This window comes from Equus asinus, chromosome 3 (assembly GCF_041296235.1).
Source record: "Equus asinus isolate D_3611 breed Donkey chromosome 3, EquAss-T2T_v2, whole genome shotgun sequence".
NCBI lineage: Eukaryota > Metazoa > Chordata > Mammalia > Perissodactyla > Equidae > Equus > Equus asinus.
This window is the reverse complement of record NC_091792.1, coordinates 50017258-50042526: the sequence shown is the minus strand read 5'-3', so window position 1 is coordinate 50042526 and position 25269 is coordinate 50017258. Positions and strand designations below refer to the sequence as shown.

The 25269-nt window shown below is 33.4% G+C and overlaps 1 protein-coding gene across 12 annotated transcripts in view; it reads left to right on the top strand.

Moving 5' to 3' along the window:
- MARCHF1 (membrane associated ring-CH-type finger 1) overlaps positions 1-25269 on the top strand; it is a 768319-nt gene that overhangs the window by 251721 nt on the left and 491329 nt on the right. For all 12 annotated transcript variants that reach the window (XM_070505020.1, XM_070505012.1, XM_070505015.1 and 9 more), the window contains exon 2: positions 2203-2279. The gene's annotated coding sequence lies outside the window, so the exon portion shown is untranslated. The remainder of the gene's footprint in view (positions 1-2202; positions 2280-25269) is intronic.

Sequence of the window (25269 nt, the reverse complement as noted above, 5' to 3'; positions counted from 1 at the left end):
ACAATAATTTCCCCTTTAGTTTACATTATCCCTCTTTCCCAAAGAATCTGCAGTGGTCATAGTGGGAGTGACTTGAAAAATAACCTCATGTCTAATCATTATGGATCATCTGTTGATTAAATCTTGACATGCCCTCACTTCTGCCTGAGCAGCTTATTTCTGGGATAAACTTATCTATATAACTTTCTATTCACTTAGCTTTCTCTCAGGATTCTCTTCAGTCACTCAGGCAGAGATAATTTTGACACCCATCTCACTAAATGCCCAAATATGTAAGAACACCATTGGTGACCACAGTTTAGTCTCAAACTCCCTTCTTCCCCAGAGACATATCTCTTTTCGTAAGCTGTGTTCTTCCCTTTCTCTTTTCCTCCCTGCTTCTCTCACTTCCTCCCTCTGTTCTTTCCTTTGTTCTCTCTCATGCCATATTACACAAAAGGAAGTAAATGTTGGCAGATACATATGAAGTGGGAAAATATCTGATTTATTAAACTTTCAAAAGGCCAGCTAGAGAACCTAAAATAATGAAGCAATAGAATGCATGATACTAATCTCTCTCAATTAATGACAATATAACTTCTGCATAACTTGTTAGGGTTTCTGTTTGTTTGTTTTCGTTATGCTAATAGATCCATTGATATTTCGCAACGCTTTGTATTCGGAACTCAGACTTTAATATCTAAATTCCATTTAAATTACATAATCTGTAAAAATGGGATTCTTCGAAATATGGAAAATTTTTAAGTTATTCAGCTTAGTTTAAGCAAAACTGAAAGTTGTTGGACTCTTCTGAGCTAAAGAAGGATATTGTTTTTTAATTTGTAAAAGAAGTCATTTGCAATTGTTGATGGATATTTGATTGCTAAGATCCTATTTATTTTGGGTATTTGAAAATGCACAATTTGTAAAAAAATTATGTAGTGAAAGTAAAAATAACGACGACGTATTTTTTAAATTGCATTCATAATAATTTTTGAATAATTGAAAAATTAATGGAAATTCTCATGGGTCTATATAATGTATTCTTCTCTTGTGGAAACATTTTTGTTATTATTATTGTTATTTCTCTAATTGATTACCTGGTTTTCAATTTGTTGTATATAGTTTGAACTTAGTTTTTCTACCATATATGGTTACAATGTGTTCCCAGTGGCAGCAGCTGACTTTTGTAAATCACCTCATGTATTCTATGGGCAAGCTTATTTTAAATAACTATTACACTACCTCTGCTTTAGCTCCATGCACATTCATTTTATAAATAAATACAACTCTGATATGTAAATGTCGTATTTTCTCGACAGATACAATGTTACTCCATATATTTTTTGAAAGATGATCAATAATATCCTCTATCAGCCCAGTTCAATAAATACCGTGTTGTGATCTTTCTTCACGTGAAAAAGAATATGGAGAGATTCTAGGATATCGATGCCAGTTTACTGCAGGGACAATTGGCATTCTTAGCCCTGTCATCCAGACATAAGCAACTCAATATTGCAGTTGTGTTTACTTTCTATTGCAGTGGATCTAAAACAAACAAGAGGTGGAAGAGTTGGTGCTGTTTTATACATGAGGATATAAGAGGCAGTGAAGTGCACGGCTTGTGAATATTTCTTCTTAATGTGCTGCTTAGAATATTTAAGAATCCAAAAATGAAGCTGTTGCTTAGCTTCGCACAATGTTCTTTTGTTTATCTTTCAACTGCTTCATCTTTTTATTCATCCTCATTATGTTTAAAACATTCTGTCAATTTCAAACTTCATCTTCATGAAACGACTGTATCAAACTGGGGCCAGATATTCTAGCTTGAGTTTTAGTTTGTCCTCTGTCTTTACAGCAATTGCTGAGTATCCTAGCTGTTCCCAAGCAAATAAGTGGCATAAACAACCTTTTTGGTCTTATACCAGAAGAGATCGTTTTGAACTTTTTATTAGAAAATAAAATTTCAGTTGACTCGTTCATAACGTATAGAAGTAATTAGGTATTTTGGAACTGTATAGAAATTGTTATAAGTTCTTTGACAAGATCTGAATATTGGCACAATGACATTAGGAGCACTTTCTGGTACATCATAGTTTAAAGACTATTTAGATAGGATCCAATTTGTACAATATTTGTGTGGTCCTTCCATTTACAAACTTAGTTTCCTTATAGTTATTTTTTTAAGTTCAGCCTTTAAGTTTGTTTAATTTTCTTTTTCAGGAAATGTACTCAAGAAGAGTTCTGAGCGAATATACTCAGTTGTCCTGCTGTGATTAAACAAGGCACTGCTGTATTTTGTAAGTTCATCTATTTTTATCCTAGATAAAGCAGACTGTCTGTTGCAGAAAACTGCTTTTTCATTTGGCATTAGTCAAATCTTGCTTTAATGGAAGACTTAATTGATTTTATTTTTTCAAGCTTTCTTTTACCTAAATTTTATTCAATTTAATGGATAGTGAAAAGCATTTTTTTAAAAAAGATGAACTCTGTTTCCTCGTGTCTGTTAGTCAATATTTTAATGACTCATGATTAGAACTTTGTCAGTTGAGCCATTTTAGAGTTACAGTGCTGTCAGTAATACTGATTTGGCCTCGGCGAATATATTGGTAATTATAATATTCTCCATTTCAGCAAACAAATATATTTGATCTTATCTGCAGTAATTTCCTTATGTGGCCTATGTAGGTAACTGACTGCTGACCATCTTTAGGAAACATATTGATTTCATCTTGTTACTAATACTTAAATTTTACATTCAAGCATTATAATATTCATCATGTTGACATGTATACTACATGACTTTCTTTGATGTACTAGAATCTGTCTAATACTTATTTGTTTCACATGACAGAAAGCAAACAAACAAAGGCTACGGTGTGGAGAGTCATGAATGATATTAAATTGAGTGTTTCCTGAACTTGTAAATTTATAATCCTTCTGATTACCTCAAAGTTGAAATTTTGCCATTTCAGTTTCTAAAACACAGTATAAAGCAAATAGATTTTCCCCTCTTTTACAAGCTGCCTTCTGATATGGAGATAAAATAGGCCCTTTGCCTCTAATTAGTTTTCTATGACAGACCCAGTAGATTGAGAGAATGTAATACATCATTTATTTTGACAATTGCAATTTTTTCTTGTATTTTTTTCTTTTCTTTAAGGTAGACTGCTTCCACTAAAAAAGAGAAAAAATTATGCTATATCGCCCCATCATAACCAGGTGGAGGATCAATCAGATGAAAAGATGTACCCAAAGATTTGTAGTCAATGCACAGTAGCCGTTCCAAGCGCTCTTCGTCGGAAGTATGTGGTTACCATAGTATTTATGAACAACTTACTTAGTGCTGAGTGTGGTAACACGAAGAGCACACTTAAAGGTTACAGCAAATTTTAGAAACCTTTATAGTAATTTGGAGGGCATAAAATCAGTTCAAAAATATCTTGAAATTGATGGAGAATCACAGATAAAAAAAAGGACAATCCTATCAAGACAGATATTAATATATCTCATGAACAAAAAACATAAAGATTGTGTAGGAGATTAGCAAAAAACCTTCATCTTAAATTTAAACTATGACACAGCAGCTTCAATTTTTTTCAAATCCTGTCCATTTATATTATTATTTTTCGCCATGAAAACCATGGAGTTTTTCTCCTAAAACACTGCATTTAGTAAAAGTGATCAATTCACTACTTTTTATTAGGTAAAGATTTATCTATCTATATATGTATCTTTTAAATTCTGATTTTTTTGATCATTGAACAGCAACAGCATTAAATGACTTTATAGAATTTCTTAATAGGCAATATTTGTTGAAGATTTACAATGTATCAAACCCTATGCATGAAAAATGGCAAAGAAATTTGGTGTTGAATAAGACACATGCAGTTTTATCAGTGGTGAATATACGTTTTCTATTAAGATTCACAGAAGTCTCCTGTTTCCTGATTACGACATCAATCTCTACTGGTCTAAGAAATCAAAGTTGAGAACCATGGACATATTATTAGAACTTAGATTGGTAAAATGCAAGAAAGATTTTTAAGAACCAGGAACAAATGGTCACACTCCTCTTAATTATTCTGAGCACTTGTAGTCTATTCAGCTAGTGAAGTATCTGGAATATATGGAGGAAGTGCTGGGGAGAAATAAAAATTGTGATTAAAAATTCTCACTGATAGTTTCTGTGATAAAAATTTAAAGGGAGTAGAATAATTCCATTTGAAGAAGAAAACAGAGTGAAATAACTGAACATTATTCTTCATGTATTTGAAAAGGTCTTATAGAAAAGGTGACCAAGTCTTGATTTTTTAGTGATTAACAAAAACCTGAAGTATAATAAACCTGAACAATTATCAGTGTAGATTTCCAAGCTGTGAGAATTTCTTTTTTTTTTTTTTTTTTTACTTGTGGAAGATTGTGCCTGAGCTAACATCTGTGTCAATCTTCCTCTTTTGTATGTGGGACACCATCACAGCATGATTTGATGAGTGGTGTGTAGGTCCAGGCCCGAGATCTGAATCCATGAACCCTGGGCCACCTAAGTAGAGCATGTGAACTTAACCACTATGCCACTGGGCCAGCCCTGAAGCTATGAGAATGTTTAAGCACTAGAATAACTACAGATAGAACTTTGAAAATCCCTTATTTTGAAGAGCCTTTTAAAACAAAATGAATCGTATCTTGCAAGGACTGTCAGAAAGAAAAAATGCTAATTAATCCAACACGAAATCTTCCAAACCCAGGATTATATGATCATAAATTAGCTACTGTTTTACATTCTGCAGTAGGCCATTAGCGTCAATCAACATTGGCTTTGCTTTTCTGAGGCCATACAGAGGAGGAAGCTAACTAGTTTAGCAAAACTTCTCCTGCTCAGCTTTGGTCCCACTTGAATAACTGTCAAGTCCCTGATGGAGAATTAGTACAGTTTTCTCTAGGGGTGTAAAAGATGATCAAAGTAGACCCTCTGCCTTTGGAATGAGAACTTCTCTGGGAGCTACGCTGATTTTATCTGGCTGGAATTCAACTAAGCAAATGTTTTAATGAGCACATTTTAAAAAAAATCACCGCTATCTTTTTGCTGTCTGTTATTATTATTCCTTTAAGAAAGAATTGTACTTCATAAGGTAATACCTCTCAATAGAGTCCTTTTTTGTTTTTGGTATTTTAGACAATCGGTGATTTCAGCTTAGAAATAACTCTACCTTCTGACTTATAATGCTAGTTATTTTATAGACTTTCTTTTCCCAGAAACGCGGTAGAGATGAAATCCTCACTATATTTTTTCAAGCTTTTTAAAAATTTAAGTGGTTCAATCAAATGAATATTTGTGCTAAGGGCTGGTGGGAATAAAAGGAAAGTGCAAATTATGACCAGTGCTTCCAAATTGCTACAATCTCATTGTGGAGGAAAATTAATTACATAACGTTAATGTGGGATTAAAGTCAGTGAAAAATGAAGACTATATGATAACTCTGACCTCCTACAACATATTGATTCTATCATTTGCATGCCATGTACATATTCAAAGAGATGTAGGAAAAAATCCGAGTGAATAAAGTGTGATAGCTATTCAGAGAATTAGTGTAATTAAGATTGAGAAATGAAATTTAGATAAAACTTAGGTGGATACTAAAGGACTGATTTCACAGGTAGGATAAAGTAAAAACAACAGACTTGACAAAAATTTGTGTAGAATGTGATGATCTATCACAGCTTTAAAGATATTGGAAAGAGAATTTTACAAACTGAGTAGTCGGAAGCAAAGCTAAGTAGATAAGTTTGGTCTAAACCATGAAAGGTCTTAATTCCATGCTAGGTAGCTTATACTTTAGTGGGAGGGGAAGTCACAAGACACATTTCAGTGAAATCCTCTCCTATCAGTTCCTGAATAACTGATATGGGGAGAAAATCAAATACGATGCCGTATTTCTAAATATGAATAAGTAGGAAAAAGTACAATGAATGGAAATATGAAAATTGAGAGTTTGCTGTGCAGGGGGGAGTTTGTGTGGATGATACATACAATGGGATCTTCCAATTTTTGAGACATCCTCAACTTAATTTTCCAAGGGTGTCTTATCTCTACATATATTTTTATCTCAAATCCATTCTTTTTGTTTTTTTATATCATTGGCATTTTTTAGAATAAGACATATGGGTCATTTGCATTTATTTTCATCTTATGCTGTCACTGAACATCTAGTTTATCTAACAGTGAATTTTTAAGTGAATAAACTTAGGAGTCCTTGAAATGTTGAAAGAATGGTAATTCATTTTGGAATAGTTTTTACCCACCTCAGGTCCAGAGTTGACATCTAGGAGTATTGTTTGCTTCGTTAAAGACATGAGGTGTTTTGTGTTTTTTTTTTTTATAGCCATAGACATTTTGAAGTGACAAGATGGATTTGATACCTCATTTCATTTACAAGTACTTTTCTTACTTTCCTAAAAGAAAGAAATATACTTGGTCAGAAAGGGATAACTATGAAGTGGTAGCCTAGATGTTTCATTTGTTGATTTTCTCATTCCTCAATAGGCATCTATTTATGATGTGGACAGAAATAACTTAGATATTCTCTGAGGAAGATAAAATGATGCTTTCCCTGAAATTTAAACTTTTCTTTAGCTACTTAAGCAATATTTGTAAAAATACACATAGGCTATATGAAAGAGAGTGGTATGGATGGCATGGATACCTAGGGAAGCTGACATAAAAGGATGAAAAATAACAGTATTTTCCTAAGTGTCAGTGAAGAATAATTTAGAATAAAAATGTTTATTAATAACTTTTCAAGAGTATTATGAAGCTCAGTGAGATTTGTCCATGGGGACCCTTTGGAGGCCTCAGCAACCAGTTGTGAGAGATAAGAATTAATAACAATAGTTTCAGCCATACAAACTAACATCTTGTAATCTGTTTTCAGATATATTTTTACTGTTTTGTTTTTACCATTTATCACAGTATATTTTTTAATGTTAAATATTGTCTAATCTAAAAGACATTTGTGGTGATTGACAAGAAAAATATAGACTATGAGCCAAAAACCACTGATACATGATGAATGTCATGAACCAGGTGCAAAATTGAACAAGAGATGGTTGAATCAAAACAAAACAAAACAATCAAATGTGTGGGAAAAGCTATAGCATTTCACTATATAGCTTTGAGTTTGCTAGACTCAGCTTGGCTAAGAGAAAGGATAACAGTTCATCAAGAGAAACATCTTTCTCCCCCATGTCTTATGAGGATGCTTATACATTTGAACAACATAGTGGCATATAGTCTCAATAGAAACTTTGTGAAATATGGTAAAGACCTTCCACATATGGTTGTCTCTTGCATCAGCCTTTGGTAGACACCCTGAACAAAACTTAAATGCAATTAAACAAGGAAACAAAGTGATTATGGCAGCTTTCTGATTATCTGTAAACACAGGGAAAAAGCCTGAAGAATCTTGAAGGAGTGAATAGTCAGCAGCTTATTCCTCAGACAATTATCTTGAAGATCAACTGTCTCCAGCAGGCTTAAGACAGGAGTTTTATGGCAGACAACTCGTAAGCAATATTTTAGTGTGTATCTGAAGGGCAGGGGTTTTTTATTCCTGACTGAAAAATCACTTCTATGCTATAGATAGCAGGCATATTGAAAATAAAGATATTCCATTGTGAAAGTTAAAGATTGTGAATTCATTCATTTAGACAATACGTAAATTTACTTGGCATATGTTGCTGCCCATTCTGTTTATCACTAGAAGTTGAGGTACCTATGTGCAGGATGAAAGTGTTTGTCAGGAGGGAACTCTAAATGCTTAAAAGCATGCTAAAAGGATACCTAAACGTTTTGAATGTCTTTGTCATAAAGATTTTGACCCAAGATCTTGAAGATACACTGTATACAAACAACACTGTAAAAGCTTAAGTGTCTCTCCTCATGAGTTTAATTTGATTGAAACTCCCTCGTGCTGAATCTCTAGGTAAACATCATTTCCAAGTATAGTGATGGAAAATGTGTGTGTTTCCCCTGTTCTTTCTTTTTTTTAATCTATGTTCCATACTAGGGAGTTGTGGCAGTTTTGTTATTTGGAGTAAAGCTCTTAACACCTCTAAATGGAAAAAAAATTGATGTGTAACATAAGTCCAAACGAATAAGTGTAAAAATTAGAAGTCTGTAAAAGGAAAATTCACAGTTTCTTTTCAGTTAGAGATTCGTTTATAGAATAGAGATCAATATAGTTAGCATCAGTTCCCAAACTAACAAAACTGTATCTGTTATTCTTTCTCATGAGCCGCAGCAATGGTCCTTGCTGATTAGCAGACAGATGCTTATTGCCTCTTCTTTGTTCATAATTACTATCAATTCCGTCCTTGGGGCATCCATGATAGAAAACAGAACAAAATTAAAAAGCATTGGGTTCTCCCTTTTCGTTGCTTTTTAAAAAATTATATACATATGTATATATAACACACACACACACGCACAGATTCCTGACATTACAACCTCAAAAGCAAAATTGACAAAATTCTCTTTTGAATAATTTCTTTTTTAAAAGAAGTTTTTTAAAGTGTGACAAACTCTAATTTGTTTTCTCAACATAATTAACAGCTGTGACTTTCTATTTCATTTGTCTTAACATTCACATTAATGAATTCACCTTTTGTCCTGCTCTGAACTTGATATTGAAAAAGGTTTTATGCATCATTGCTTCTTAATATACCTCAGGTAATTGGTCCTGTTACAGTAGCTTGTATAATACTTCTCTGAGAAAATGAGAGAGACCTTCTCGAGAAATAGAGTTTATCTTAAACTGATTTTGTTTCAGAGAGGTCATTATCAACATGGATGTTTGACAAAGAAATATATAAAATTACAGAAATTGAGAAAAGTATTTTGTAGATAGACTGATTGACAGACAGATAGATACTATTGTTCCACATAGCCTCAAATATCCTTAACATTAAATATTCTAACATCCCAATTTTCTGTTGTTAAATAAATGAAAATGAGCTCCTTGCAAATTTACTTGGAAGCAGAATAGTACATGAATAGTACATAAATATCTCAATCTCCTGAGATATATGACTTTGCCAGACTATTATCTCATCTTTGCCTCTCTGAGTCTTCTGTGGGCTGAGGACCGTGAACAAGTCAAACCTTTTTTATGCTGCCGAGAATACTGGTGTCAAACTTTCTGTTGCATTTTGAAGAGACTGAATCAAAGCCTTGTTGATGATGACAAATGCAGACATTTCACTGTAGTTTGAGGATTCTCCACATAAGTCCAGCATTGGTCATATTTCAAATGCTAAATCTGCAAAAGGGAATCTTTTCTGGTTTGCAGTGGTACAGAAAATGCTCCATTATTTGGAGCCAAAAGAGGAAAAATTGGGCCATTTACGTGGACTTTCTCTATGGTTAGTTTGGGTAGCTCCTCAGTGTTTTTAGTCTAAAGGCAAAATGATCATGTGTCTAAATGCATTTCTCATTATGTTTGTGGTCACGCAAGAGTTAGGAACGTGGATACTCAGCCTCAGCCGTTGCACAAAAGCAGGCAAAGTCATTTTTGCATCACATTTAAGTCTTCACCTGAGTACATCTCTCTTCTCTGGTTGAGGAGAGGATGTAAAGATCTCCATTTTTTCTTAAAATGGCTGGGAATACTGTATATTGGTGATTATGTTCTGTCGCTTGTATTGTAAGACAACAAATCACAAATTTAAATTTAAATTTAAATTCTTTAAATGCCAATCCTAGAATAAGACTGAAGGATAAGACTGAATATTACACCATGGAATAAGAGAGAAGTGTATTATGAACTCAGCTAGATGGGGAATGAAATCATTCCCCTGAATTGAGTCGTAACGTTTTAGGATTGCTCTTCAATAATTCCTTCTCACCCTTTGAAACAAACACTTCTTGGTAATCTTTTCTGTTTTTGTTTTTCTTCTTCTGCTCTTCATTGCAGAGTTGCCTTTCCTATATAGCTAGGACCTTTTAGATAAGTGATAAGCTAAAAGAAAGTGTGTGATTAAGTTGTTTTATTGTGAAGTGAATCTATATACATTCTCATAACCAGAAAATATAAGCCAATACTTACTTTTGAAATTATAATAAATATTATTTATTTATTTATATATAAATGGTAACCTTATATTTACCATCATCTTTTGATAATATTAAAATTTGTTTTAAAACATGGTTTCTTATAATTTTTGTACTGTTTCACTATTCAGTCAGAGAAGCTGAAAAGTTAGGATTATATATATACTATTTGTTATGGGAGAGTTTTATAAAGGTTTACGTAATTGCAGGAGTTGGTTATAATATGTCTGTAAGCCTGTGTCTTTGCATGTGCTTCTAGAATTTGAAATCCACAGGATAGGCAGTTGGGAAGATGCATATAAAGTGGGAAAGAGCAAGCTGTAACTCACAAGCATGAGCTGAAACCAAGGAAAATGGATTAGAGCTCATGTCAGTTTTCACTTCTGGTTGCTTTCAAACTTGTTGATATAGATGTCATAGAGGAGTAGCTGGTGCTCATCATCATCACAGAGCTAAACACATGTCTAGCCCAAAAGAAGCTGAAGGAAGATTCAGGGAAAGGTGAACTAGTGGCAGGCTCGGCTTCTGTGCCACACCAGTGAAATGAGCTAGAAGAGAAGCTGCAGAGTACATGAGCTACAAAGGCACTCGATGACTCTGCCCTGCTCTTCCCAATAAAAAGCAACACGGCTGCTGCTTCACTTGCGCCCACAGACCTTACAAAGATGTCTCCATGGCCCACACAAACTGGAATCATCCAGGGTAGGAGATTCTGAGAAATGTTGTTTATCCTACCCCAGTTGACACATTACAGAGCCACTACGTGCCATGGGATTTGGAAGTCTGGTGAAATTTATGCATCCCCTATCAGAATAATGTTTTTAATATTTTAAATACATGTAATAAAATTCAGAGGATTACAAAGAGAATCAATTTTTTAAAATACATTTATCAAAATATGAGAAACCAAATTTGTGATATAGTAATAAATTTTGTAATACATTAAATAACAAGATCTAGGCAAAAGTTTAATAACAATAGTAATTTTGAAACTGTGATGAATGTAAATCATATTTTACAATATTTGTAACAAAATGTGAAATGAAAACCTATGATGGAAAGTTCATAAATATTGCTAATTCTATTGTGGTTTGTTGACTGAAGTCATAATTCAAGAAAATGATAAATTTTCAGTTAGAGGTTAGTGGAAATAAAGATATGGCTTTTTTCCTATCCACATGCATGAGTCATCTGAATTCTGTTCATAGACCCCATAGATAGGATCTGTACCTCCTAGGATAGAGCTCCTCCTTTGGAGTCACAAATTCTCTTGGTGAAAGATCCTTACCTATACTTATTTTTTAAGGTATTAAGTTCAAAAAAACATTTCTGAGACCTACATGCCCTGCTATGAGGTATTACATGCTAAATGATGTCTGCAGTATAATAAACCTCACACTTTTTTTAACATGTCTATAGTTACAAAGTCTTAATCATAATGAACAGCATTTCAGCGTGTCTTTGTGGAATGTAAAATTAACATTGCCACAGAAATTGCAATGCTAGATTGTTAGTAGGCTCCCCAGGGTTTTCCTTTTTGCTATGAAAGCTGCAATGGATTTCTTCATAGTTTAGACACAGTAAAATAGCACCATTTAAGCCATTTAAGCTTCTGAGGATGGCAGGCACTAAATGTTTTCAAATAAATTTCTTTCCATTTGTGTTATACTTACAGGGAAAAAATTTATTTTTGCATGAAATAAGATTGCAGAATAATGCACAGCTTATTAAATGGATATTGCTACATGGATACAAAGTAAAACAATATTAAATATTAGTATAGAATATCAAATTTATATCTCATTCTCTTTCTTAATTTGTGCACCCTTTCTTAGTTTGTGTTCAACCTAATTTGTTCTTGAGTATTCCTTAAGAAGAGAAGGGCTCTAGCGGCACAAATGTTTAATAAAGAGTGTATTTAATTTTTTTGGCTGAATTTCTATTATTCCCTTATTTCAAGATAATATCAGAGATAGCAATGAAAGTTGAGTTACTTGTTTACAGTAACAGATACAGGTCATGATTAGCAATTAATAATTATAATCTATTATTATTGTATTTTACCGTAGTGTCTAAAATTCACTTTATTATATGTTATTTCATTTGATAATCTTGAGACTACAGCGCTGAGAGGGAAATTTTAATTTTCTTGATTTCATGGATAAAAAAACCTCTAATGAAGTGAGGGAAAATGATTTTCCTAGGGTCACAGTCGCATCGAAGAAACAGATAGTGCTTGTTCTAGAACTCAAGTCTTCATCCTTATATTACCTTTCTCTGATAATGACATTACATTTTCTCATGTTTAATTTCACACAATAAAAAATATTTTATAGATTAATAAGAAATTGTGAACCTTCATAATTCTTATATCTGCTCTTAGGAATTAGAGGAAAAGCAGTAGCCCGATATTAATTACGTAATTTTAAAGCAATTCTGGTTGCTCCATCAATTCTGTGTTCTTTGGTGTAAACTATTTAATAATTTGATTTTGTGTCTCTTTCTTGGTTTGATTTTTAAAAACTTCTGAGCTGATTCTTGATCGACTGTTCATCACAGTATTGACGTTCCCTGTTGGATTGACTGCTACTGTTTGCAGTTACTTTATTTTACTTTTCGTCTTTGGTGGGTGGGGCGGTGGGTGGGGTAGTGGAATTTATACTGTGTGAACTAAGTAGCTTTTTCTGAATGTGAGAGCACCACTTTCCTCCGAAATGTTACAGTCATCCAGAGCATTGTCCGTTCTTTCTCTCCCAACCATCCAATCTTTCATTCCCCCTGGCTGAAGTTAGACAAGCCTCTACCATCGCAATTTTCCTCAATCTTTATGTCCCACCTTCATCGATGGTTGCTGGGCTGTTCCTAGTACCCGTTTTCTCTCACCTCCAGGTGTGCAGCAAGTGTGGTTTTATAGTTTCAATGATGCTCTTTACCTTTATTGAGGGGCAGAAATGTTGTATACATTTTAGCTATTACAAAAGTGAGTCAGCTGGGGTTCTAAATGGTTTATGTATCAATTCATTTAATCTTTAAAGTGATCCTCTAGGGTGGGAGTTATTATTGTTGATATCTTCATATTTCAAATGAAGATAGTGAAATAGAGAGAAGTTACGTAACTTGGTAGAGGTAATGCTTACCTTAAAAGTGTTTGTATTGGAAACCAGGTAGACTGGGTCAGGAACTCCAACTCTATTCTACCACTCTGGTACATAGAATATAGCCCATTGACCCAAGCCTTCTAGCGTCATATGGCCAATGACAAGAGCTCAGTCTTTGGAGTGAAACTTAAATTTAGATCTTGACTCTGCTACTTTCTCACTGAGTGGCCTTGGGCCTTAGATCAAGCACTTATTCAGGCTCCGCTCAAGTGAACGTGTTTGTAAAATGGTAATGATTAGTCTTTACTCTTTCATGATTGTTATGTGCTTTACATGGTACATAGTAGGTCTAAATAAATACCAATTAAATTTTCTTTATATAATGTCATGAGCATTTAATATATTAGACATTATTAAATATTTAATTAAAATGTTCTTTTGAAAGATTGTGGCAATTACTCACCTGTCTTTTTAACTTTAACCAATTTTTTCCTGTTTTGTATAACACTACTGTCATTTCCCAAGTAGTATAGACATAAATTCTCCCAATGTATCATTGATTCTCTCCCCTTTTTTGTATTGGATACTTTGTGGGTCACTAGCAATTATTCTGTACAACATAATGTTAAAATAATTACTTTGGATCTACTTTGTCTCTGAGTGGTTGTCAGAAGTGTTAAATTCTCCCCAAATACCTCTGTCTTGGAACATCTTGTCATGCACTGCCTGTGGTCAGAAAGGTACTTGAGGGGCCGGGCCCATGGCTGAGCGGTTAAAGTTCTGTGCACTCCACTTCAGCAACCTGGGTTTGCAGGTTCAGATACTGGGATGTGGACTTACTCCACTTATCAGCCATGCTGTGGAGGCATCCCACATACAAAAAATGGAGAAAGATTGGCACAGATGATAGCTCAGGGCTAATCTTCCTCAAGAGAAAAAAAGAGGAAAATTGACAACAGATGTTAGCTCAGGATGAATCTTCCTCACCAAAAAAAAAAAAAAAAAAAGCTTGATGAAGGTCCCTGTCACAGCTTTGCCACTAACTTTATTCTTGGAAAATCCATTTATTTTCTCTGGGGTGCGATTCTCTATAAATTAAGAGGAATAATCTTTATGAAATGTCTATTAAAAAAGCAAAAATTTATTTATTTATTGTACTAGCCCTTCTAGCTTTCAAAGCATATATGTACATAGCCTAAGTTGAGCTAAATCGTCTCTTTTCAAAAGATGAGAAACCTGAATACAGTGATCTGTGGTGTGTCTAAGATTTGATCACTGGTGGCAGAAGTAGACTGAGCCAGTTTTTTTCACCATATTTTTGGCTTCTGTAAGTTATGAAGCAAATTACAAACTGATAATAATACTAACAATCATATGTCTTCCCTTTGAAATTATAGAAGTGATATATATCAAAGTTGAAAATAATAAATTTGGGGGCTGGCCCGGTAGTGTACTGGTTAGGTTCGTGTGCTCTGCTTCGGCAGCCCAGAGTTTGCGGGTTCGGATCCTGGGTGCAGACCTACACACTTCTCATCAAGCCATGCTTTGCCAGCATCCCACATGAAATGGAAGAAGATTGGCACAGATGTTAGCTCAGCAACAATCTTCCTCAAGCAAAAAGAGGAAGATAGGCAACAGATGTTAGCTCAGGGCCAATTTTCCTCACACACACAAAAAAGAAAATGATAAATTTGACCTATGCCAAGTTTGAAAATAGAAAAAAGTATTTTAGAATTTTATTAAATATTTAAATTTATTTAGGAAAATTTCACCTATTTATGATATTTATTTTTCCCATTTAAAAACATCATAAAACTTTTTATTTTTCAAATTGCATGTTTTTCTTAGTAAAGATCTGCAATTTTTGAAATACACTATCTAAAGATGTCTTGTTTATTTCCATATATTTTAAGTTTTGCTGAAATAATAAATGAGTACTTTTTAAATTATATTTTTAACTGGCTATTGCTCATAAGAAAGTATGCTAAAAATTTCCATATCTTTAATGAAATCTTTAGGCAAGATTCTGTAATCACACATATTAGTTTTACTAGATTATCAGTTGAATCTTTGTTTCCAGGCTTACATTCCTATCATGTGTGTATGTATGTGTGTGTATATGAGTATCTGTGTTTGTGTATATATTTATATGTGTGTAATGATTGCAAATACAATTACCACTTCCCAGGCATTTTTTAAAGTGCTTTACCTATATTAACTCATTTATCTTCACAATAACTCTATATGATATGTTCCATTACTGTGCTTATTTTACACCTGAGTAAACTGGAGAACAGAGGTTAAGGAACTGTCTCAAGGTCACCAAGCTAGTGATTGTCAGCTAGTGAGAGATAGGCCCTGGAATATAACCCAGACTGTCTTGCTTCGAAGTCTAAGCTCTTAACTTCTGTGCTATTAGGCCTCTCATAGCTTTCTTTCCTCCTTTCCAACTACTATAAGTTTCATTTCTGCTTAGTGTTTTGTTGTATCAACTAAAGCTTTTAGGCCATTTCTATGTATTAGTCATGATATGGGTATATTTTAGCCATATTCAGACTTTAAAGGGATTGCTTTCAGTTTATTTACTATTAAATTTTTTAGGAGGGGTGTGTTATTGTTATGATAAAGATATCTTTCATTATGTGAAGATATATTCTTATATTTTAATTAAACTCAGAATGTTTCTCAGAAATGTGTTTTGAATATTATTGATTGACTTTCAGCTGCAAGATGATTATAGATGTTTGATATATTTTATTGATGTTTCCAAATAGCTTAATAGTTCTTTTTTTGTTTTTTCTTTTTTTCTTTTTGCAATCTAGTGGTAAATAGCACTTAGCCGTGGTTCTGAGTTCAATTTTCATGAAGTTAGTTTTTAATATTTACATTTATATTCTTAAAATAGCTTTATATTTTGTATAATCTTTGTTAGGCTTTTAGATCAAAATTATATTAATAATTCTCAGTCCTTGGGGATACTTGCATATGGTCTGTTATTTCCACACCCTTACTCTGTTAGCTGAGACTTGATTGTAAGAAAGAAGAGCTTAGATAACCTTGTCGCACTGGGGCCCATGGCACCACATTAATGACTACTACAATGTGATTACTGGCACCAGTGGATGCAATATTACTCTGTGTTTCCTGTACATTGTTTCCTGGTAACTACTCCTTGGGCCAACTTGGCTGTACTTTGAAGGGTATTGCACTGTGTAATTCTTTATTCTTCCATCCATTTAAGTCTTCATTCAGCTGGTGCATATCTGTATCACACTACAGCATCGTGAACTGCTCACTAAGCTGGGCTCATGGCAGACTGCTGGCTTTAAAGTCAGTGTACTGATTTAGTAACTGAGAGAGGCGTAGGAGTACAAATTATTTCATCTCCTTTACCTGACCACAGTCCAGCCCTTTTTAACATGCAGGGCCGCCTTTCTTCTTCTTACAGGCATGTCCTGAACAGCAGACACAAGGAAGTCCAAAATAGTGACCTGAAAGGAATGTCTGGATCTTAAGTATTCCTCTCAACCTACCAGGCATGCCCTTCCCTCATTTGGACTGAAATCTAGACGAATGAATTGGGACACATGTCAAATAGGTTAACAAAAAACACTCCAGTTATTTCAAACAGAAAAAAATGTTATATTAATACTGTATTGGTTATAACAGTGTTGAAGGTGCTAGAGGGGCAAAAAAGGGGAAGATAAAGTTATGGGGCAAAAACAAGAAAAGAGAAGGCAACTCAAGAATTAGTGACTATTTCTTTTTCTTTTCCGGCCTGGAGTGGAGGTGCAAAAACTTTCCCATACACTAAGGGTATTGTATCGAGAGGGCTTCTGTTGCTTGATCCCGGATATTCAGGAGCTTATTCTAGTCTAAAGCAGCTTCCAGAAGCCCTCACTGCCGCTGTCCCCTCCTTCAGTGCTGAAATTTTTGCTACACTGTCCTGCTGGAGATGCCAGCAGAAAGTTGAAGTGAAGAGAGTTACATTTCCCTTTCTCCTGCCTTCTAATTTTCAATTTGTGCCTCTTATTGGAAGACCTTGATTGGAAGTTTGACCAAGGGGATCTTGGAAAAGTAGTTTGTAGTGTCACCGACTCCTTGTAATACAACAGAGCACAGAAGAGTAGGAGTGGAGGCTGAGAGCAAAAGGAGAAGAGATGAAACTAGTCTTTACCTTTGGTTTCTCAGTGTCTATTCTCAACTTTCTATGCATATATAATTTCTACACAATGATAAAAACAGGTTTGTGCTTTTGTTTAATATGATAAAACCATTTTCATACAAATGAAAAGGCCCTTCCCTTCTTCCCCAAAAGGAAGAAACGATGTTTCAACAGTGGTCATATCCATCTCTGGGGATGGTCATTCCTCTTGTAGTTTAGGAATATTCCCATTGGATAAACTTTAACCTAAAACCACATTTTAACGTATAAATTAATAGGGGAAAAGAAGAGGGAAAAGTAAGTTTATATATTCAAATAAATAAGGAAGAATCCATACACATGAGGCTAACAGCCTCATTTCTGTAACTATAACTTCCTCATTCACTATGCATTCCATCTTCCCCTGTTATTAGCCAGAACCTCAGCTTGTGAAGGTTCTTCACCTGTGGAGTAATCCAAATCTCCTTTTCCAGAATGTCTTAAGTTCTATGGTCCTGTGTTTATGGATTTGTTCTAGTTTTCTGTGATCAGTAACCATTGGATGTGGAATAACAGGAAAAGCTCCAGAGATCTTATAGACATAATCCTCCCTGTCCTAGTGTGTATCAGTAAACCAATTTCCTTCTGATAATTGGGATCAATCAACCTAATGAGTAAAGTTACTTTCTTCTTTGACAATTGGTTCAATGGGAAAAAAATTCAATATTGGACTGGTAGCAGTTTCAGTGTCCAATTAAATTAAAACAATATTTTATCCCTGGGGGAAGCATTATACCAATGGGGACCAAGAACTCTGGACCATTAAAGACAAAAGTTTTGGTTAATGAAAGTAAAAATTCTGCAAGTGTGTCAGTGGGTCTAACAGAGGAATCATTTCCACTAAATCCATGTCTTCTAGCTATAGGGGGGAGAATTGTAAACATGTTTAATCTATATACTACATCCTATTAGACTGTACGCCAGCTTCACAGAATTCTTGAACTGAGCCTTCAATAGTCTATTCTACCATTCTGTCAGATTAGGTGCCACTGAGTGATGGGGTACATTGTAAGAGTTGTGAATTCCTTGATATAAGCCTTTTGTTGTTCTTTGGTTAAAACCAATGTTGTATGGGATACACAATGATGAAGAAGGTCTTCATGAGTTCACAGACATTAAAGCTTGCAGAAACATTTTGGTCAAGGAAGACAAATGCATATACAGGATAAGGGTCTATTCCAGTGAGTACAACTTGCTGTTCACAACATGATGGAAGAGATTCAGTGTAACTAGTCTACTGCCAAATGGCTTGCTGGTGTAATAACTGAGAGCTCATTACTGGTCTTTGTTGCAGGCAAGTTAGGTAACCAGCAACAGTAGTAGCCAAATAAGCCTAGAAGAGGAAAGACCGTGTTGTTGAGCCATGTATAACTTCCAGCCTCACCCACAAAGCTGCTTTACCCTAAGATGAATGGAAAAAGATGACAAATATGGACATTTTGGGTCTTTTTTATTTTTTCCACCTAATTTTTGAGATCCTCCACATAGACACACACACACACACACACACACACACACACAAACAAACTACCTTGTTAGCTCTTCATGGCTCTGCTTAGATGTCATTTACTCCATCAAAGTTTCCCCAAATTCCAAGAATTAGTTAGATGCTGTTTTTGTGTCGCATGATATCATGTATTTGGTAACGTACAACATTTGTAACACTATAATATAATTGCCACTTAACAGCATTCCCAATTTGACAGTAAAGTACTTGTAGACAGGCCATATCTTGTTTATTTTTGAGTCTCTAATTGCTAGTTCTTGTGTGTCACATAGTACTTTATTCTGTTTGTTGACAATGCTTGCAAGTAGTTCTGCTTGATATTTGCATTTATTACTTAACCCATGAGGTATATTTTTAAAATTTTCAAGTGATTGTGCTTTTCTGAGTGCCTACTCAAACTTTGTTGGTAATATCTATTTTCATTAAACTATATTCTTAGAGTATGACATTTAATTTATTTATTTTAGAACTTATTGAAATTTCCTTCATGACTTCTTAAAGGATTTGCTTTAGAAAGTATTTTAGCATTTTAAAAAATGTGTATTTATGTTATAGAACACATAGCCTGATGCATAATTATTAAATCAACTAGATATCAATACTCTACATCTTTTATTTCTTATTTGTTTTTAAGCTATAGGATCTGTCAATGATTGAGAATGAGAGATGTGTTAAAATTTCCCATTCTACCAAATCTACCAAATGCTGATATTTGTCACCAGAGTGATATTTGGCGTGACCTTATTTCTTTCACAGTCCATTTGGGTATTGGGTATTGGGTGTAAGTTACCTTCTAAAATTTGAACGAGTGTAGATCGATGGCAGGTTCCCTAGCTCCTGTGTTCCGCGGTCATTTTCAGGGTTGTTCTGCTGTTCTGAAATGAGGTGATTTCTTTGGCCCAAAGCCTAGGTCTTGAACTGTCCAATCAAGGGAGGGTTTCCTGGAGATAATAGTCCTTTTCTTCAGGATCTTTCTCTGTCCTTAGCTTTGATGTTTTGCTCATAGTGTTCAAATGACAGCCACTCCCTCCCCTCTCTAAACCTCACAAACTTTCTGATTAGTTTTTCTCTTAGTTTTGCCACCTCAGTGTCTGCCCTGCTTTTTTGGTCCCTAATAATGATGGGCCACTGTTGGTGTTTCTCAATACCACTCTATCAATCTTAGATTAGTTAAGTTGCACCCACATTTTGGCCACTGTTTTGTCTGTTATGATGAACTTTCTGTGTTATGAGTTTTTGTCTTTTTAATATTTTCATAAGTATTTTATTATGAAGCTGGAGAAGTGATTCAAAAGCTAACAGATGATATTTTCAACCAAAATTCTACAAACACCAATTTCAATGGATATATACTATAATGTCTTATAGATAGACTCTTTACCAATTGTTTAATCATAATATTTCAAAATTGGACAATTGTAAATAGGATAATAAACATTATTTGTAGAAATCTCTATTTTAGATTTCTTTAAAAGAAATTTACAAAAGTAGAATGACTGAGTCATTGAGTATGAACATTTCTGAGCCTTTGATATATAGTGAAAAATTTCTGTCCGAATAGTTTATCTTTAGATCAATACCACGAAAGCCTTTGCTTCAAAAATCCTCAGCTATACTGGAATTTTAATTGAAACTATTCTTATCCAAAATTGCATGGCAAAAATGGTATTTCATTAATTTAATTTATATTTAATTGGTTAGTGATTTTTGTACTTTCTTCATATTTTGTTAGCTCCTTGTGTTTCTACTTTAGTGTCTTGTTTGATAACATGCTTTGCTCATTTATCTGTTGACTTGCAGAATATTTCTTATCTGTAAATACTCCAGTTCAGTATGAATTCCCAGTCGCCCTTTTATTATATTTGTATGGAAATGTATCTTTTGTTCAAAAAATTTTAGCAGAGATTATATCTAATCAGCATGTATTCATCTTTTATGAATACATGTATAAAGATAAAAATCTAATTTATATTTTATTTCCAAAACCCTGTCATATTTTTAGAGATGTATACACAGAAAACTATCTAACATTTAGTTGCATGGACAATATTAAAGTGGTATTATGTTACTTAGTTGATTCTTTCTCAAGAAGAGAAAGAAAACAAAACACTTTGAAATGAATACTATCTGCTTTTTACAAGAAATGGACACTGTTGGCTTGGAGAATAGATTTTATAGTTAAGTGCAATTTAAATGTCTGTTGCTAAATCCTAGGAGTACTAGCAGGATCATTCTACATCAGGTACATGTTTTTATCCAGCTTAAAATTCTGTTTTTGATGTAGACTCTAAAAAAAGTTTTCCATACATTTATAAGTCAAATATGTTTCCATTTTAGCATATACCTCTTCTTACATGTAATTAAAAATAAAATAATTCCTGTTGTATAAAACATACTTCTTTCTGAAAACCTTGGTTCTCTTCTTTTGTGATTATCTTTATCAAGTTGTGTTTTGGATTTACAGACTTTAAACAGATTCCCTCAGAGTCTTTACACCTTTATTTGTAGTAAAAGATTATAAATAATATTTTACTTTAAACATTTATAAATATAAAGTAATCTTGATAAGGAAAATATTAAATCATTGAAATCAATTTTAGGTTAGCTTTTCAACCTGTAGAGTCATCAAACTTTATTCATAGGAACCTTTGAAAAACAATTAATCTATACCCTTATCTCAAAATAGAGTAATACTTACATATTTGTGATCAATGTATAAATAATTAATTCTGAAAGACTTCCAGTATCTAGTTTAAAGACTAAATATGTTGCGAGAAATAAAAAAAAAGCATTTTTAAGAAAGTTGGTTAATTATCTTATTTTTCTGACATCTGCATTAGCACTGTTCCTGATTCCTGATTTATGGTTCTAGGGAGGGGAAATAATTTTCTCTTGTCTCTAATACCACTTCATGTGTTAGAAGATGACTTCTAGGTCACTTTTCAATTTAACATCTCTATTTAACTTTCTGCTGCATTCCAGTGTCACCCATCCTCTCCTTCAAATGTAATAGCAACTTTGGAATTATTGGAGTGATAAGGGCCAAACCTGGCTCATTTGTTTTTCCCAGATTCCAGTTGGGTTTTGTGTCTTTAACTTGTAGAGCCTGAGAAGAAGACTCCATTAGTTAGGGAATGCAATGAGGATTTGTTCAGTTCCTTGATAATACCAGACAGTTGTTTTGTCTAAAATCCCTTGGATTTATGCTAGATTAAACAATTAAATTATTCTAGGCTGATATGCCTCTAGCTGGGAACCTAGAATGAAGATAAAATGGGCAAAGGAGTAAACTGTTTGTGAGCAGAGAACATTCCTCTTATATAATTTTAATTGATTTAATGTGTTTCTCTGGCTTTAATCCATTGACACAACTTAATTGGTGGGCACTGTGAGATCCTGCATGAATTCCTTTACCCCACTATCTATCTTACATTTCTCACTGATTGTGCGTATTACACTTTGCCTCTTTTCTGTTTCTTCATGTTTTTACTCAGAATAATGATAACTATTTTACAAGAGGACTAGAAACTCTTTTCTTATTAAGAATGAGATGATGGTAATTTACTTACACAATATCACTTTGAAATATTTATGAAATATATTTTACACATACTAGAGAATAATAATTCTGGCCAACACTAACAGAGAGGTAGGAAAAATATTTTCTCTAATCATAGACATGTTCTACTTTTGTGGTTATTGACTTTTTTTCAGCATCCTTAAGTCTCTAGTAAGACAGATAAAAGCTCAGTAATTGTCCAAAATATACAAATCCAGTTGGCTAAATTAACCGTGCTTTCTTTCTGAGGCTCAGTCATGTGGCAGCACCCCCAAAATGTTGGTCTATACCTACATTTGCTGAGACATAATCATTTACTCCTTTGTTCGTTAAATAAATATTTATTATATACATACTATGCTCCAGACATTGTTATATGTGCTTTATTAAATGTTTTTAAAGTTAGTTTTCATATCACTATGGTTTGAATACCTTTCATTTTGTAATTATTGTTATCATATTTCCTTTCATTCCCTTCACAAATATTCTTTCCTCCTCTCAAGCCACCCTCCATCTTTCAAAAATTATATCAAATTACTTCAGTCCACATCATGATGGCAAATCATTAGTAGAAATTGTTTGTGAGTTCTTGGTGATAATTGACATTCAAGATTAGTATTTTCACTTAACATCTGTTGATTCCTTAAACTTAAGTGCAGTGTGCTTTACTGATTAAAAACACAGAGTATGAATTCTTCTGGGCTCAAATATCAACTCTGCCACTTTTTAGCTATGTGGTTGCTAATCTCAACATTTGAGTTCTTAATCTGCAATGTAGATGAAAAAGTTCAGTGAGATAATGAACAAAACATAATTAACACTGAATGACTATCACTCTTAATTACTGGTGTTTACTGTAGTGAAACATGTTTAATTTTTCATGACTAAATGTGAAGTGCATTATATTAATGAAGCATTTAAGGTTACTGTTGACCATTTATATATTCATTAAAAAAATGGCTTCATTTTTTAAAATAAAAGTTTAGTTTAGAAAAATCATAGTGCAATATGTTTTTCTAATGGTAATCATTTGATAAGATTGTGATACACCTCTATGGCAAATGTATATTTTTAGCCAGTATTCGTAAAATTTACATAGAGGTCTTAGATACAGGAAATAAAAATGTGCCCCAGTGTGTCAAACTGAACCAACACTTGAAAAGCAGAAGCATATTTAGAAAAAGAAAATTCATTTTTTATTCTGTAGGGCTAATGGTGTTTAGCCTTTAATAATACTATAACTCCCAAGATTTAAAATGAGCCAGCAAAACACCATTTTGGAAGATTGTATTTCTAGAAGGCATATCATTTGTTTTTAATTGCCTTTTCCTTCTTTTTAGTTATTTTTGTTAACCAAAGTCATCGATTCCTTGTAATTATTAAATAACTCATTCCCATATAAAAATTTTCAATCAATCGTAGAACCAGGATGTTTGACAAGATTTATTTTTTTCATAATTAAATCCTGACTTTGTTCCAATAATATTCTTTCTTATCTCACTCCTATCCAGAAAAGTGGTGAGGAATACATAATCATAATTATCTTTCATAATGTAAAAGATTTCCATGCACCTAGACAGAGTCTAGAATTGCACTATAGAATTGTTGCAGGTATATTGAAAAAAACTCAATTGGCATTTGCCCTTGAGAAATCTGTAATCGCTATGCTTCACTTTAGGTGTCCAAGAGTATTATCTTGATAACTATGTATTATTTGTAATGCATAAAGCTCTTCAATTACAATATTCCTTCTTCAGTCTATGCCTTAATGTCAATGGGAATTTGGCAAGTGAAATGACAATGAGGTGTGTTTAAAAGGGAAAGTGCTATTGTGAAGAGTGTAATACGACTTGTTATTCTTACTATTTTACACTGTTGGGCTGGAGAATATAATCTTCTTGTATCTGAGTATACAGAATTTTATTTTTTTATCTTTAGCTCCATTATGGCACTGTACAAAGTGAGATAAATAAGAGATTCTCCTAAAGTACATGGTTTTGAAAGGGCTGAAAATCTCTTTTTATGTAAGAGCAAATTTAATGTGGACTAAATCTTTGCAGTTTATTGCCTCTAACAACATCATAAAACTAATATTTTTGGTTTATCTAGGGATTTTAAATAAATTATAACTCAAAGTATATCTTAGATTGATATGAAGACCTATATAAATAGAATTGTGAAATACAAATTTTGCTGTAACTCAAATAATAAAATCCACTACATGGAAAGCATTTCAATCGCTGGAAAAACAATCGTGTATTTTGGATATATCAAATTAGATTATGTAGATGCAAGAACTATATTAAAAGAAGAAATGAAGAGAAAGCTTATTAAATGATCCATATGTTAAGATTATGCAATCCAGCAACAGAATGTAGCAAGTGACAGCATAAAGAAAGATCTTCTTTGGGCTTTGTGGGCTTAATAGATGAAGTCCTTCATAAAATAAAAATAGATGACCATCATTTTATTTGATTTCTTTAGTTAAAAAAAATCATCATAAACTTTTTTACTACACAGAAGCAGTGTTTCATTTTATATGCTCTGATAAAATCTGTAATGCAGTTTGTTTCTTTGACTTTAGTAATGGTGCAAGTAATATGACCAAAGAAGCTGAATCTTAAAGAACCATGAAATACAAACATTATGTCTCCCAGTTAAAGCATTGGTAAAATGTTTACTTTGCAATATTTCTCACTTGAATTTTGGAAGTTGGCAAATTTAGAATTTATATAGAATAATAGCTTAGAATAAGAAATAATAGTTGCTTATTTTACCAAGCTTGGGAAGCAGCAGTTACATTTATTAATTAAA